General features: G+C 35.2%; 1 long non-coding RNA gene across 1 annotated transcript; it reads right to left on the reverse strand.

Moving 5' to 3' along the window:
• Positions 1–2,384: 2,384 nt before the first annotated feature.
• LOC110884549 lies at positions 2,385–5,831 on the reverse strand. The gene is made up of 3 exons (XR_002561283.2): positions 4,871–5,831; positions 3,707–3,794; positions 2,385–2,701 (listed from the first exon to the last, which is right to left on the reverse strand). It is a non-coding gene; the product is annotated as an uncharacterized LOC110884549 (long non-coding RNA).
• Between the last annotated feature and the right edge of the window lie 8,825 nt (positions 5,832–14,656).

Here is a 14,656-nt window from a genome sequence, read left to right on the forward strand (position 1 = left end):
GTTCTGTGTTATTTCACGAATGTTAAATTCCTAATATGTGTTACCCATATCTGTATCTTACACTTATGCTATAATATATATAAATGGTATATATATATATATATATATATATATATATTAATAACATCATGTCTTAGTAAATTTTGTGATATCTTATATCTCTTTCATATCCATATGTATATGTGGGAACATAATGCAATATAAATTTTATAGTAATAATACAACGTTAATATTAATATTTTAATATTGATATAGAATAAATGCAATTCAGATATGATACTTTGTAAATATCATGACATAAATATTTAGATAATATGTATTATATTTAAATGATCCTATATCATTTAAAATCCTCAGAGAATATGTAACTCCTATTATATCTTACAATATGTTAGGTTATAAAAAGTTATTCATAAAATAATATTCAATTTTGTGATATATACCATACCCATATGGTTTTGTAAATACAATTTAAAATAAATTATAATAATATTATGATATTGATATTAATATATTAACCAAAGATGTAAAATAATACCTTTAGGTACGGTATCACTGAAAAAAAATCACAATATAAAATATTTTTCAATAAAAGCAAGATATTTTATGATTTATGATATAATCCAAAAATTTTAGATATATATATTTATCAAAGTTTTGATAACACATATTATTATATTAATTTTGTTAAAATACAATGTTTCAGCATTATTTAGATACAATAATAAAAATACTTTGTAAGTCACTTTATAATTCTTTATCGTATTATTAAATATTAAATATGTAGATTATTTATCAAAATTTGATAAATTACGTAATATTCTGAAATTATGTATAATATTTAACATGCTAGAGAAATTTTTATACGCAAACGCTCATAAAAGAAAAGCCTTTGATATATACTGTTACTATTTATCATCATCATTATCAATATAATACCCTAAATTAAATATTATTAAATTCTGTTTTAAAACTAATAATAATAAGAATATTTTGGAAAAATAAAATAATTGGCTCTTAAATAAAGCTATGTTAAAAGAATTTTATAAAAAAAAATCTTAATCTAATTTATACAAATAATAAACAAGAATTATTATAGTTCGTAATTCATAATTAATGATTCTAAAACTTAAGCACATATATGCATATACAATGGAAGATATAAAATATTTTATAATACAATATTTATGAGACAGAAATATGTATAACAACTTGATACTGTGTAATTAAATTATATATATATCAACCGGAAATAGCCTAAACCTATTTCTTAGATTATATGTAAATCAGATATATGTATACTTTATATAACTTGTATCAATAACATAAATAATGTTCCATCTATGCAAAAACATTTAGTACAGTATAACGATATGGTTCAAAATATATGTATATATATCTCAAAAGAAACAATTTTTAGTATTTGATAAGTTTAATTCATTTCTTAAACTATATTTAAATTATATGTACCTATATTATGAGATGAAAATGATACTTTATTAAATCTAAAAACATTAAACTTTGTATTTTCTGTCATGATAAATTAAGATTCAAGTCCTGAATATGTTATGATTAGAATAAGTCAGCTTGTCAATTAAAGATTAAATTGTTCTAAAGGAATTCAGAAGATTTATATCTTTATTAAATTTATTTTCCTTTTTATTCCAAAATATTTTGTTCAATAAAATAAACCTGATGGAAATTTATTTCATTAATATAAAGAAATAAACAAAGTTATAAGAATAAATGAAATAATTAAAATAATTAGTTATATAATTGGATTCTCATGAATTGATATTATATGTATATATTTTAAAACATTATATCTATACGTATGTATATACAAGACGTAATTTTCTTGATAATATATATAATATCATGATCAAATGATTTTGGTAGAAGGACAAATTTTACTCAAGATCTATCTTGATACCCAACTTTAATTCAAAAGATATCTTAAGGATATTTGTATTAGCACCACCTCTTAAAAAACAATAAATGGGTCAATGACGGAAAATCTTAGAATTTCATATAAAACTTTTACCTTTATTTTGAATACGTATTCGGTTATGAGTTCTGGAAATATAATTAAATTAAGACAATATAGAGAGAAGCTATTATACCAAAGGAAGAAACAACACATATAAAATATACATTTTCCATATATTTTTATAAGATATATAGTAAGAGAAAATGTTAAGATGTAACATGTATATATTACCTTAATATATATAGTTATCAACGCATAATACTGATAACTATGACTATAACTATGTTAAACAAAATGTGTCTGTATAATTACCTAGTTCTGTGATAATTATATCTAAACATGTTGTAATACAGATGTCAAATGAAATGGCATGTAATTAAGAAATTGAGACTAGTAATGGAAACTCTTTGGATAGGAGCACTATAGAAAATATAATAGCTCAAGAAATATCGAATGCCATACCTTCGATCATTGAAGTTATTAAGATTTATGTGCCTATAAATGAAGATCGTACTATACACTGTAGACATACTCACCACTTCAAACCTAACCCTAGTTCCAAGTGTCACACCCCGAAATTATCAGAGCTGGCGTGACTGGACTGGTATCTTCATTGCACAGCGGAAGCAAATAATCTAAGTCTTTTAGAAAATGAATGCCACTAAGCACTCGACTCCACATGGTTCTCCTATTCCAACCATGCCACGATTTCTGAAAAGCAACATGAGAAAGAAACATGCGAAAAAGTCAACATAAAGTTGAGCGAGTTCATAGTTTGTTTGTAAAAGATTTGAAATAAATCTCTTGAATAACCGGTTTATGAAATAAGATTGAGAAAACGAATTTAGAAATCATTTTCTTGCCAAGTTATATGGGAACTTTGTATTTATAACGCATTATGATCGTAAAACCATGTATTTGTAAATTCTCGTATTTGTAATGTTCGTATAACCGTCAATGCCCACCCTGACTTTGACTCCATGCCCGCACAATCCTATGCCTTGAATTTGTATAACACATGATATTTAATTTGTATAAATCAAGTATTTCTGTAAGTATGTATGTCCCTGGTATGTAGCAATAAGGAAAAAGAGATCACCAATGGGTTGCAAAGCCACTGGTATGTGTGAAGTGATGCAGGAAAACTCAAACCTAGCAAATTTGTTACCGGGCCTCGGCTGTAAGACATAGTCACCACTATGGGCCGCCCCGGCCTCATGGGTGTGGGCTCGTTACACCCAAATAGATCTATCACTCATGTCCCTCGGTCCTACAATGAGGATTAATGGCCTTAAGTGTTGTAACCACCACTCACATGATCTAAGTAGTATACCCTCCTTAGGCTAACCATACCATGTATAAAAAAATGTCTGTATAATTGTAACATGTATTTTACCCCAGCCTCTAAGGCTGAACCTCCCCAGCCTCTAAGGCTAACTCCCCAGTCTCTCTTTATTATCACCAGACGATCCATCCCCAGTCATGAAAATCATTCATATTTTGATAATATGCATTTATTTTGTAAAAACCGGTATATTTAGTATAATCCATTCGTAAACCATTTGAGTTCCTCGAAATCCATTCGTAATATGATTTAGAAATATGAGTTTTCATTCGTTCAAAAACTTTGTATGTTCTTGTAAAACGTGCATGTCTTTTGACCCGAAAACATTTACAAAAATGTAAAACCATAAAAAGGTGGGGTTATGAACTCACCTGAATATTCCTGTGCAAAGCTAGCTAATTACGACTTCGTGATGTCGTTTCCAAGACTTGACTTGCTAGCGTGCATTCTACAATATTCCTAACACGGAATATCTATTAAGTTTCTAAATAAACGCATTAACTAAACTACGTGTTACCGAGCTCTACCGAATCGCTAATCGAACAATTCGACGGAAAGTTGTTAACTTAACGAAAAGGACTAAGTTAAACTTTGTCGCCCCGAGAAGTCGTTTGTGTATAAAAGAATATCTACACGAAAGTAATATATAACAAACTAGTATTATATATTGCGTTTCGTATGATCTTTGTCAAGATATATTCGTATATGCCGTTTAGGCGTATAAAATAAATATGAAAAGTTATACTTGTTCTTACAAAAGAGTTAGTGTTGTTCGGTATTTAAAATAAATATATAAACTATATTTATTTTAGTAAAAGAATCGTCGTGTTGTTTGATTGATGAAATAAATATACACTATATTTATTTCTATGAAAAGAAGTCGTGTTGTTTGTCGTTTGAAATAAATACATCAACTATATTTATTTTAATAAAAGGAGTCGTGTTGATTGTCGTTTGAAATAAATATATAAATTATATTTATTTTCATAAAACGAAGTTGGGTTGGTTGATATTTGAAATGAATATGATAACTATTTGTGTCTTTAGAAATGATCTTCGGTTATCGGCATTTCAATAAATGTAAGTAGTTATATTGAATTCATAGAAGAATTGCCGAATTTTTGAGGTTACAAATAAATACAATAACTATATTTATTATTGTAAATAATATCCGAATTGGTAGTTTTCGTATGTTTTGTAAAGTGTCGTCGAAGGTAATTCCATATTGTATTTGTTTTACTAAAAAGGTTATTTGAATCCGATGTTTGTTTTATAATAAAACGCGTTTCATTTTACAGATTTTCTTGAAAAACGGGCAGAGTTTCCTCTGTTTTTGGACGCCCCAGACAACACAAGTTGTCATCATTTTTTTTTCAAAAAACCAATCAATACTCAATCATCAACATAAATAGTTTTCGTAAATATGGCGAAAAATAACTAGGCACTAATCCGAATCGGTTCGAGCTCGTATGACGAAATTAATAAAAATTCTTATAATTAACGTAAATATTATTCGCGTCACTAAAAATCTTTACCAAGTCTTTCGCACCGCTTTCGTTGACTGAGTTGACCGAGTCAACCGGGCTGACTGAGTTGACTCACTGAGTTGACCAGGTTTGACCGAGTTGACTCGGTTTGACCGAATCAACCCGAACCATGAACCGAACCGTCTTGACCACCGCCAATTTGCTGTTGACCCGAGATGACTGAGTTGACTTGGTTTGACCGAGTCAAACCGAGTTGAACCAACCGTGACCTGAAACTGAACATCACACGGACCCGAAACAACCCAAATAAATCTTGAAACTGATGTTGAACCCGAACCTACTAGTCCGAAACCCCAAAAACATTACCGATCTCCTGCTGACTGAGACCCGAACCCGCTAATCGTGAACCCGAACTCAAACCCAACTGGACAACAACATCAACTTCAGAAACAAAAAAGAATGTAAAAGAAATAAGCAGAGGAGGAAAGTTTATCGACGAAACCCGACGGTCAAAAACAAAGACCGTCGGTCCTTGACATGAACCACCGGTCTGAGACTCGAACCACCGGTCCGAGACTCGACCGCCGCTCACCACCACCATCCTTTCACTCTCTCTTCGTCTCTTGTCACCGCCTGGCACCACCCACCACAGTGCTGCCGCCTGTGGTGGTGGGGGTTGTCGCTGTACACGTCCGCCGCCAACAAATAAGTGGTGGTCGGCCGATATTAGAGAGGGGGGCTGTGCTCGTCAGAGGAGACCACCGGAGAAGAAGGTGGTCGTCTCCGCCGCTCGAATCCGCAAACCAACACCGGAACAGGGGTTAGAGGGTAGATCGGAGAAAATGAGGGGCGCACGCGCCGTGACGCGCCGGAAATCGGTCACCGGAGCTCCGCCGCCGGCGATGGCGCCGCCGTACCGCCGCCGCGGCTCCGCCGGTTTGAGTGTCGCCAGAAAGGGTGAACGAGAGAGAGAAATTCAGGTGTGTGTGTGGTTTGTTTGTTTTGTCTGAACAAATGAAACAACAGTAAAGGTATGCTCCTTTTATAATTAAGACTTGCTAATGGGCTTTAGGCTTGGGTCCAAGGCCCACAAGCCCAAAGCTCGCGTTTTAAGTGGCCCGTTAATCTCTACGAATCCGTTTTCGCAACCCGAACGCTCCATAATGTCGTAAACTAAGATTTTAGTCTTAAAAAATATGAAAAATGGTGTCGGTAGATGTCGTTAGTGGCGCGACGTTCGTCGCTTACGTAAAACCGCGTGATTTTTGTCGTTGTTCGTTTGTAACCCATTTTTCGATCCGGTTTTGACCACGGGTATTAAAATTTTATTATGGAACCAAACATAGCGTAAAATTTAAGTTTTAGAGGTGACACACGTGTCCGATGCTTCCGTTTCGTTGTCGGTGCGTTTCTAACGGTCGCGTTTCTCGTTCGTTATTCGTTTTTGTGATATACGGAAGCAAATTAAATTCACAAAACCAATTTCATATATATAAGATATTCGTATAAAATTCGTATTTGTCGGCGTGGTCGGTATTTTGTAAGGCATCAGTTCGTTGTCGCTTGATATTCAGCAGATTTCCCGTAAATCACCATATGCGCACTGTATAATCGAATAAATGTCCCTGGGCACTCCAAAGGCCTAATTAAGTTAATCTGTGCGGTAAACACTATTTATTATCACGCTAATCACCTGTTAATCACGTAATTAAGAGTCGTAAATCACTGGTTGTCACATTCTCCCCCTGTTACAGAAATTTCGTCCTTGAAATTTAGACTACGTTAACTCCTTAGAGTTACGTTATGTGTTGGTAATTACGAATAGTATCAAAGTGTATTACCATAAAATCTGATCAAGACTTATTCATCTCATGTGAATTCAAGGACATTCCCCCACAATAGGAATCCCAACGGTTTAAAAGAAATGTGTCTCAGTAATTGATGTCAAAGGAAACAAGACGTAATGATACAGTTACCAGTGTGACTAAGTTAACAAGGATCCAACAATGAACAGGAACTTCGACCAATCGAATTCCATATGAATGTTTATAACAGGTAAATGATTTCTAGAAGCAATAACATCTACTAGATGAACTCGGAATCAACAATCTCAAATATAATAGTTTGCATGAAACGCTCGATCGTGATCAGCACAAGCTGCAAGTTATACTGACGCCACAAGGTGTCGTAGTGAATGAAGCAATTTGAATATAGCGGTGATCGAACAAGTATCACCTGTTGCTTTGCATGAAATGCCCAATCATATGATTAGCCCAAGCTACAAGTTTGTACTGACACCACAAGGTGTCGTAGTGATTTAAATAATTCAATAATAGCGGTGATTAAACAAATTCACCGTGTTTGAAATCAAATGAAGATTCAACGAAATAAATCTGAACACTCGTTTCCAAACAAACATCATAGGATTTCCAATTGAAAATGGAACATTGAAGAAATAAATGCTTCGATCGAAGATGAGAAAGCAATGAATATCGTAAAAACATTCAATCGACGATGAAAGAACCGTTAGGAGGTACATCGGAATAAAATGTGAATATGTGCACCGTTGCCTTAACACACGATTGTGTTAAGACGGTTGTAATATGATAAATGACAGCGGATTTAAAGCAAATCAATAAATAGACAATTAAATCCGTGCATGAGATGCGTAAACGAGATTAGCGCAAGCTTCAAATTAGTGAAAACACCATTACAGGTGTCAAAATCAACAAACGACTTAATGGAGTCGTAGACCAAATAAGTCCACTACGACTCGGAACAAATGAAACGCTTGTTAAAACAAATATGAGTATGATGTGTTCCATACATCATATGGTGTCTTGGATTGAATACGTGTAACGGACAAGTTCAAACAATTGAACTTGGTTTCGACGCAAGCCGACAATAAATACATGTATTGACAAGAAAACTTTCGGCATGGTCACAACGAAAAACCATGTATGTATCTTGAAAAGAAAAGAAATTTCAAGAAAATGTGTTGACTTGATAACAATGGAGCCAACATTACAATAATGCGGGTCATTCGAATCATAAATCAATAATTAAGTTTAGCGAAATAATATTTGAACTTTAATGAAATGCTTATTCGAAACGAAACCACATGCGTAACAAACGATGCATGCGTAACATATGAATTTTCAAGAAATCAAGCAATGAGTGTTCGCTATAATGAAAGAAATTATCGTGATGCAATGACCATTCAGAGGAGTAGAGATGTAAAAATCTACTCGCTTGATGCGAAAGTCGAAATTTCAATAAAAGAAATTTAAGGACTTTACCTAGGGTTTCATGTGATGACCGGTTGTTAGGTGACATTACCATAGAATGTCGAACATAACGTACTCATCGTTAATATGATAGGGGGAATACGAAGGCATGCGTCTTCTCCATAGCATGACTCGTGTCGTTGCAGGATCGCGTGCCAAGCCGCCGCTTCCTGATCGATAGTTCTCCTGCTGACAGGAATCTAGCGTCATCGTTGAATTGCGCCATCGTGTCTTTTCAAAGGCCTCGCCTCGATAGTCGTATCTGTCGTACTTCAACCTCCGTTGATGTATAGCTTAAGTTTCACGTATACCAGTGCACTAGCGTTACGTTCCGCGCAGAATGTGATGTATTCCGACATCCGTTGACGTAAAATTTGAGTTTCATGTATTCTCGTGCACTTGCATTTCGTTATGCGTAGGCTGCCTGCTCGGGAAGTTAAAATATCATAGACAATATGGATAATAGTGTGTGCCCGAGTTAATATTCGCGGTTCCTACGTGATGACCTTTAATGAACTTCAACATAAGTTTCCGAAGGTCTTAAATGCATGTTTCCTAAACTCTCAGAGTTTTGTGCACTGTATGTGACTGTTTTGTGTACCGTGTATAAAACACAAATTTAGCGTATGTTTGAAAACAAAATTTTGACTGTTTGTTTTTCGGCAACGGTTGGAGACCATATTCGAATACTAGGCGTTCTTTATGCATTCAACGTCTTAGTAGTCTAAGTCCCAGAGAAAAATGAGGTTAGAGCCTAGGTATTCCTATAGAAAACCTTTTTCGCTGTAACCTACAGCTCTGATACCAATCTGTCACACCCCGAAATTATCAGAGCTGGCGTGACTGGACTGGTATCTTCATTGCACAGCGGAAGCAAATAATCTAAGTCTTTTAGAAAATGAACGCCACAAAGCACTCGATTCCACATGGTTCTCCTATTCCGACCGTGCCACGATTTCTGAAAAGCAACCTGAGAAAGAAACATGCGAAAAAGTCAACATAAAGTTGAGCGAGTTCATAGTTTGTTTGTAAAAGATTTGAAATAAATCTCTTGAATAACCGGTTTGTGAAATAAGATTGAGAATACGAATTTAGAAATCATTTTCTTGCCAAGTTATATGGAAACTTTGTATTTATAACGCATTATGTTCGTAAAACCATGTATTTGTAAATTCTCGTATTTGTAATGTTCGTATAACCGTCAATGCCCACCCTGACTTTGACTCCATGCCCGCACAATCCTATGCCTTGAATTTGTATAAAACATGATGTTTAATTTGTAAAAATCAAGTATTTCTGTAAGTATGTATGTCCCTGGTATGTAGCAATAAGGAAAAAGAGATCACCAATGGGTTGCAAAGCCACTGGTATGTGTGAAGTGATGCAGGAAAACTCAAACCTAGCAAATTTGTTACCGGCCTCGGCTGTAAGACACAGTCACCACTATGGGCCGCCCTGGCCTCATGGGTGTGGGCTCGCTACACCCAAATAGATCTATCACTCATGTCCCTCGGTCCTACAATGAGGATTAATGGCCTTAGGTGTTGTACCCACCACTCACATGATCTAAGTAGTATACCCTCCTTAGGCTAACCATACCATGTATAAAAAAATGTTTGTATAATTGTAACATGTATTTTACCCCAGCCTCTAAGGCTGAACCTCCCCAGCCTCTAAGGCTGAACCTCCCCAGTCTCTCTATATTATCACCAGACGACCCATCCCTAGTCATGAAAATCATTCACATTTTGATAATACGCATTTGTTTTGTAAAAACCAGTATATTTATTATAATCCATTCGTAAACCATTTGAGTTCCTCGAAATCCATTCGTAATATGATTTAGAAATATGAGTTTTCATTCGTTCAAAAACTTTGTATGTTCTTGTAAAACGTGCATGTCTTTCCACCCCGAAAACATTTATAAAAATGTAAAACCGTAAAAAGGTGGGGTTATGAACTCACCTGAATATTCCTGTGCAAAGCTAGTTAATTACGACTTCATGATGTCGTTTCCAAGACTTGATTTGCTAGCGTGCATTCTACAATATTCCTAACACAGAATATCTAATAAGTTTCTAAATAAACGCATTAACTAAACTACGTGTCACCGAGCTCTACCGAATCGCTAATCGGTCCTTGACATGAACCACCGGTCTGAGACTCGAACCACAGGTCCGAGACTCGACCGCCGCTCACCACCACGATCGTTTCACTCTCTCTTCGTCTATTGTCACCGCCTGGCACCACCCACCACAGCGCCGCCGCCTGTGGTGGTGGGGGTTGTCGTTGTACACGTCCACCGCCACCAAACAAGTGGTGGCCGGCCGATATTAGAGAGGGGGGCTGTGCTCGTCAGAGGAGACCACCGGAGAAGAAGGTGGTCGTCTCCGCCGCTCGAATCCGCAAACTAACACCGGAACAGGGGTTAGAGGGTAGATCGTAGAAAAAGAGGGGCGTACGCGCCGTGACGCGCCAGAAATCGGTTGCCGGAGCTCCGCCGCCGGTGGTGGCGCCGCCGTACCGCCGCCGCGGCTCCGCCGGTTTAAGTGTTGCCTGAAAGGGTGAATGAGAGAGAGAAATTCAGGGGTGTGTGTGTGTGTGTGTGGTCTGTTTGTTTTGTCTGAACAATTGAAACAACAGTAAAGGTAGGCTCCTTTTATAATTAAGACTTGCTAATGGGCTTTGGGCTTGGGCCCAAGGCCCACAAGCCCAAAGCTCGCGTTTTAAGTGGCCCGTTAATCTCTATGAATCTGTTTTCGCAACCCGAACGCTCCATAATGTCGTAAACTAAGAGTTTAGTCTTAAAAATATGAAAAATGGTGTCGGTAGATGTCGTTAGTGGCACGTCCGTTCGTCGCTTACGTAAAACCGCGTGATTTTCGTTGTTGTTCGTTTGTAACCCATTTTTCGATCCGGTTTTGACCACGGGTATTAAAATTTTATTATGGAACCAAACATAGCGTAAAATTTAAGTTTTAGAGGTGACACACGTGTCCGATGCTTCCGTTTCGTTGTCGGTGCGTTTCTAACGGTCGCGTTTCTCGTTTGTTATGCGTTTTTGTGACATACGGAAGCAAATTAAATTCACAAAACCAATTTCATATATATAAGATATTCGTATAAAATTCGTATTTGTCGGTATGGTTGGTATTTTGTACGACATCAGTTCGTTGTCGCTTGATATTCAGCAGATTTCCCGTAAATCACCATATGCGCACTGTATAATCGAATAAATGTCCCTGGGCACTCCAAAGGCCTAATTAAGTTAATCTTTACGGTAAACACTATTTATTATCACGCTAATCACCTGTTAATCACGTAATTAAGAGTCGTAAATCACTGGTTGTCACACCAAGGGAAGTCGTGATATTCGTATCAAAACTTCACACTCCAAACGAAAGAAAATCACAACCTATAGCTACTCTTATAAGGAATTCTGCTCCGACAAATCGCATAAGGATAAAGAAATGGAACCAGTGATCACACCGCCTACCTGCAACAACCATAACAAGAAACATGCAAGAAAACACTATTTTAAGAAGACACTTTGCTGTAATTTCTGCAAGAAGGCTGGACATGCAGAGGAAGAATGCAGAAGGAAAACTAATGTATGTTACAAATGCGGAGACCCATGCCACATTCGTCCATACTACCCGAAACTATCTAAGGCACCCGAAAACGAAGATCGAAACCCTGATGAAGCTAAGGGGAACGCATAGATGTTTACAACACCGGAGGCAACAACAACTTTTAAAATAAACACTTTTATATTTTGTCTGCACTTAAGTATTAGTTGACTTTTGATTCCGATCAAAACTTCGTCAATAAAAGGTCTTTGTTTTTTTTCTTTTATAAAGCCAACTCTCATTTGTCCCGTCTCTTGATAAATTCTTATGTCATACATGCATTGCCTGTCATACATGTGAATTTACTTCAAAAGATCATCTACTCATGAGTTTTAATAAATATTTTCATTTTGATAAATTTCCCCCTGTGATTATGAAAATGCTGACTTTTGATAATTAAGTCAACAGATTTTTTTTTTGAAAAAATCCTCTTCTTTACAGAATTACCAAAATTTTCATTGAAACCATTTCTTGTCAATACATATATCCATTGTTGGAATATGTCTAAACCAAGCTCAAATTGTTTGAACTTGTTCACGATATACATTTAATTCAAAATCCCATATGATGAATTGAGATCATCAAATTCGAGGTAATCTCATTGTTTGAATCATAGTAAATTTGTTTAAAGTCTTCGATTTCGATGTATCATTTGTTAAAACACGACACCTTGTGGTGGAGATTTCTTTGAAACTTGGACTCATTTCATTTTCACACCTGAGGTACGAATTTATCTATTTATTTATCCATTATCCTAAAACAGTCTTAATACAATTATGTGTTAAGATAAAGGTACCTAAATTCTTATTCCAATGTCAGCATTTCTTTCATCTTTGAATTAATCCTACAGTGTTCATTTCTTCCTTCACTTGGACATCCTGTCTTTTAAATATCCAGATTCACTTCATTGAAATTTTTAGTCAATTTCGAAAACGGTGAATTCGTTCGGTCACCGTAATCATTGAATTCTTTCAATTATTACAACACCCTGCGGTGTCTGTATAAATTTGTAGCCTATGCTAATAGTAAACCCTAATCATACGTTATTCATTTGACTCATCATTCTAGTAGTCTTGATAAAATTATGTATTAAGACCACGATACACTAAATTCTATTGTATTGCCTGGTGTATCCTTGCCATTCGTCACTGATTTTTGGTTTGATTATTGGCAAATCATTTTTCCTACTTCTATTTTTCAATTGAGATCATTGATTCAGAGTCTCCCTCAATTGACAATTAAAGTAAGTTCTCTTTTGACAATAAATCCTATTGTTTCTAAAAAGTCATTTGTATTCGAATTCTATCAAATCTCTTTCTTGATTTGTGAAACTTAGTCACCTCGATGATTGTATCATTTCCTCTAAAGTTTATCAATTCCTGAAACTAAGTGGGACAAACTGAATTTCAATTGTTATTTAATTTTTGCTTCAAGCACCTTAATAACTGTTTTTACTAACTAGAAGACGTGACATAAACCCAAAGAGATATCGTAGCCCAAATCTCGAGGACGAGATTTAAAACAAGGTGGGGAGGATGTAACATTCCTAAAATTTTAAATTTTAAAATAAAGATATTGCATGAATAGGTCATGGGGAAGTTGACCAACGTAGGGACCATTTAATAATTAAATTATAAAAATACATTATATTTGAACCTACTCCCTTTTAATAAAACTTGGTTCAAAATGTAGATACAAATATTCTCGTTCTAATGACATATTCATTGTTTTATAAAACGTGATATTTTAAAAGTTATGAGCACCAAATAAGTGAAGCAACTGAATTAATTATAATATAATATAAAATAAAAATAATAATAAAATAAACAAACTACACATTCATGAAAATGTGTACGTGTATAGAATATAAGGAATTTTGACTAACATTCATTTGAAAAGAATGATTAATGGTGTACGTGTCCAGTAGAATTTGTGGCCTCCAAGACTTGTTTCAACTATAATTAAGAGTTGTTTTCTACATCTCAAAATGCTCAAAACTTCTTTTTCACTTCTTCATTCTTTTTCTTTCTTTAGATAATAATAAAGTCTTGCCTCGTTTTAAGTGTTTTAACCCCTAATGACTGATACCCTGTCCCAGTGCTGTCTCCGAGAAATCTCGAAACGTTTTGGGCCTGGAACCACTAAAAATAAATCGGGCCCATATAATTTAAACACAATAATCATATATAAAAAAAACTATAATATGACACTAATTGTTAAAACAATCATCAAAATAAAAGTATTGTACCAAAATGATCTAAATTTACCTACTTAACAAAATCGTTTCTGCTGAACAAGGAACTAACCTGTAACGCGATTCCGAATCACTGATTTCGTGGCCGCTGCGCTGCTGAACAGTGAATCGATTTCAGATTTCTGATTGCTTTGTGTGTGTGCTGCCTGTTAAACCTCTGTCGTCGCTTCGTATTCTATTATTTCCGGATTCCCGCTCATTACGTATATACGTCAATCACAGATTCACAGATGAAGGCTGTCAGGCTGATTATTATAATTAGGTTAACAGTTTAGGCCCAATAACAAAAATGTAACACCTCGAAATTTTGTGTCCAATAATGTGTTAACACGTGTCATGAGTTTACACGTGGCATTAAATATTAAATAAAGGATTAAAGTTGACAAACCTTGAAAATATGTAAATTCGAGGATTACAAATGTCAACGAAGGGTAAATATACTGGATAGTAACCCTAAATGATGCTCGTACCGTCAAACGAATAAATCATGGATCGCATGGAGCGAAACGCGGGAGAAAGTGAGAGATTACAAGCTACAGGGGTTAATTGTGTCAACATGTTTAATTTATACCTCTGAGTGACCCTTTGATGAACCCGAGGCTTTGTAACAGTAAAATACGCTCACTAGAATATACTATATAAATTTCGCGAAGTTCCGTTTTAA

The sequence above is a fragment of the Helianthus annuus genome, chromosome 6 (genome assembly GCF_002127325.2).
Source record: "Helianthus annuus cultivar XRQ/B chromosome 6, HanXRQr2.0-SUNRISE, whole genome shotgun sequence".
Taxonomy (NCBI): Eukaryota; Viridiplantae; Streptophyta; class Magnoliopsida; order Asterales; family Asteraceae; genus Helianthus; species Helianthus annuus.